Genomic DNA, 3,699 nt, shown 5'->3' with positions numbered 1-3,699 from the left:
GTTCTACATCAGAAATAGGAGCAGGAGTTGCCATTCGGCCCCTCAAGCCTGCTCCCCCATTCAGTAAAGTCATGACTAGAATCATCTGATTGTGGCCCTAACTCCGCTCTCCTGCCTGTTCCCCTCTAACTCTTGAAGTGCTGTCAGATCCAAAATGTGTCTAACTCTGTCTTGAGTATCCCCAAGGACCACTCCTTCCGTCCATTGAATATATAGGAACAGGTGGGGACGTGCCGTGTGAAACCATTTCCTCCCCATCCCTAGATGGCGCCATCTTCTGAATTCACATCGACAAGTTTCTGTTTTCTGCTGATTGGCAGTGCCACCTGGTGGCAGGGTCAGAATTCATTGAATCATAGAACAGTGCAGAATAGGCCATTCGGCCCATCGAGCCTGCACTAACTCTCACCCAGGGCCTCTCCCCCACCCTATTCCTATCTCCCCATGGGCCAACCCACCTAATCCACACATCTTTGGACACTGAGGGAAAATTTAGCAGGGCCAACCCACCTAAGCTGCGAATCTTTGGTTTCTATGCTTTGCGGGCACCACCCTTTATGGATGGCAAGTTTAGAGGGTTTCAACGGCAGATGGTCTAAGACGGCAGATGTTGCAGAGGTTGAAGTCGGCAGTCTTTGGAATGGGAATGATGAGGAGTCAGGAACTCGGGATCAACTCAAATGCCAAATCTGCAAAGTCGCAGCTTTAAGCCGAGGTACCTGAGGAGAGGAATTAGGTCAGTGAAGAGGCAGCAGAGTTTGTGGTGGAGGTCAAAGGTGACAGCTTCAGTCTTCCCAATGTTTAATTGGAGATTATCCTGTCCCAATGAAAGGAAATATAGCCCCTGGTGCTTCAGTGTAGCTTGGTACAATACCCTGGTTACAGTATCCAGTGAAGGGCCTGTAATTGATGGGCCAAATGGACTACTTCTGCTCCTTCATCTTATGGTCTTAATGTTATCAATAGAACCAACTTGTCTTTTCACCAAGTATATACTTAGGTAGGGTGACTCTGGGAGTTCGGTAAGGGATAGAATTTTAAAGGAGGGTTTAAGAGGAGGAAAGAGCTGTTTATGAGGGAATTCCACAGCTTCAGACCAAGATGAATGAAAGTACAACCACTGTAGAATCCATCGGTGGTGACAGGGAGATCCGATTTCACTCTTCACCAAGTTGGAACAGCCGAACAGCCCAGCTTCCCACTCCGGCCTGGATATCATTGACCTCTGCTGGAATGTGAGCACCTAGGTGCCAAATGGTGACAGCACTGGACTAGATTGCGATGCCTTCTGTAGGGGAATGGCCTGCCGACAGTTCCAGGTTTGCTTCTCCTGAGATGAAAGTCAGCCTGGCTCCAAACCTTCAGAAGAGAGGGTTAAAATTAATTGTATTGAAATCAAATAGCTGCCACCTGCTGTCTTTATTACCCAGAGAGTGGGGGCCAGACGCACCTACATATTACAAGCTTAACTTTCACCAGGTGATTCTCTGTTGTTGATGTGTGTGTTCGGTGGATTGGCCATGGTAAATTGCCCCTCAGTGTTAGGAGGATTAATAAGGGAAGCATGGGGTTATGGGGATAGGGCCTGGGTGGGATTGTTATTGGTGCAGATCTGATGGGCCGAATGGCCTCCTTCTGCACTGTAGGATTCTATGATTTCTGAATAATTTGTCCATTTGAGAGAAGTTGTGTGTTCAAATAACGCACCAGGTTTCAGGTTGTTAAATCTTGTCAGTAGAAAGTGATTGGATGCCTGTGGCCTCTGAATGCTCCAGGCCCCACCTCTGCCCATCAATTGCTGTTCCTGCATTGGCCTGCAGGTGGAAACCTTTAGCCAAGAGTTCCACGCTGTTGCTTTGAACCAGATTCTCATCAAGCAGCTCCATCCTCTGAGAGATCCCCAATTCGACACTTGTACCAGGGACCTCCAGCCTCCTCCTGCACCCCTCACCCCCGCACACCCCACTCCCTCACACAATTAACATTGGTGTGGCTGTTTCATGAGGTAGCCCGGTAATAACCACCTTCTGCACGGAAGCTGGGTTAGGGTCTATTTTATAATTAAGGACTTTGCTTGTTAGTGAGGTCAGTGAGGTACATGAAATAAGCTTTCCTCTCGTCTCTTGCGTTTCACCATTGGGCCTGCTGTTCTCCACACCACTGCGGGCAAACGTCAGTTTTGATTGAATCGAAACTCCCAAAGCCCATCAACTGGCCCCAAAAACAAGTGTCAGTCAAAAGTGATGAGCTGCATCCACCCCCCCCCCAGGCGCAGAGAACAACAACTTGTATTTATATAGCGCCTTGGACATAGGAAAACACCCCGAGGTACTCCACGAGGGGATTGTAAAACAACATTTGACACCGAGGTAGTGGGACCATCCATTGACACTGTCTACACTTCCCGCTGCCTCGGAAAAGCAGCCACGCACCCCGGACATTCTATCTTCCAACTTCTTCCATCAGGAGAAAGGTACAAAAGTCTGAGATCACGCACCAACCAACTTCAACAAATATTTTATCAACTCCAAAGTGCATTGGAAATTCCCAAGGCTGGGTAAAGACGCTATATCAATGCAAGTCACTCTGTGAGGCAGCAGGGTTAATCACTGTGCTGCCCATAACCAGAGGCCGTCAGTATAGGATAGTCACCAAGAAACCCAGTTACCAATCGGGGAGGCAATGGCTCAGTAGTATTATCACAAGACTATTAATCCAGAAACTCAGCTCATGTTCTGTGGACCTGGGTTCGAATCCCGCCATGGCAGATGGTGGAATTTGAATTCAATTTTAAAAATCTGGAATTAAGAATCTACTGATGACCATGAAATCACTGTCAATTGTCGGGAAAAACCCCTCTGGTTCACTAATGTCCTTTAGGGAAGGAAATCTGCCATCCTTACCTGGCCTGGCCTACGTGTGACTCCAGAGCCACAGCAATGTGGTTGCCTCTCAACTATCCTCCAAGGGCAATTAAGGATGGGTAATAAATGCTGGCCAGCCAGTGATGCCCATGTCCCATGAATGAATTAAAAAAAATTCTTGGATTGATATAAAACATTGATTGATTGATAGATAGATACAAAAGTCTGAGGTCACGTAGCAACCGACTGCTGTCAGACTTTTGAATGGACCTACCTTGCACTAAGCTGATCTTTCTCGACACCCTAGCTATGACTGTAACACTACATTCTGCACTCTCTCCTTTCCTTCTCTATGAATGGTATGCTTTGTCTGTATAGCACGCAAGGAACAATACTTTTCACTGTATACTAATAGGTGACAATAATAATTCAAATCAAAATCAAATCTTGCTTTCAAACAGGACAAAGCAGCAGAATGAGCTGCAACTGTGACTCACTGCCACCCAGGAGAGCTGACTTCACGTCCCAGAGTTTAAAATAAAAACAGATCTTGGTCAGAGCCATTTCAAAGGCGGCAGCAGCTTTGCTGCAACCTCCTGGTTTCTCCAGACGGTTTCTGTTGACTGTCATTGAGATGGTGCATCGGGTGAAGGGATATAACTGGGCCGGCCCTGGACTCTGAACCAGCTGTGAATAATCACCGATCTTCCGAGAGTAATGTCCGCATTAACAGCAAGTGAACTTTTAACTGAAGAGGTGGGTCAGTGTTTATGAGGAAAGACAAATATGACATTGAAAGTTGTCACACCGTGGCTGCAAAGGTCAATTTATTATT

This window comes from Mustelus asterias, chromosome 7, assembly GCF_964213995.1.
Source record: "Mustelus asterias chromosome 7, sMusAst1.hap1.1, whole genome shotgun sequence".
Lineage (NCBI taxonomy): Eukaryota > Metazoa > Chordata > Chondrichthyes > Carcharhiniformes > Triakidae > Mustelus > Mustelus asterias.
The sequence above is the reverse complement of the archived record's forward strand: the minus strand, read 5'-3'. Positions refer to the sequence as shown.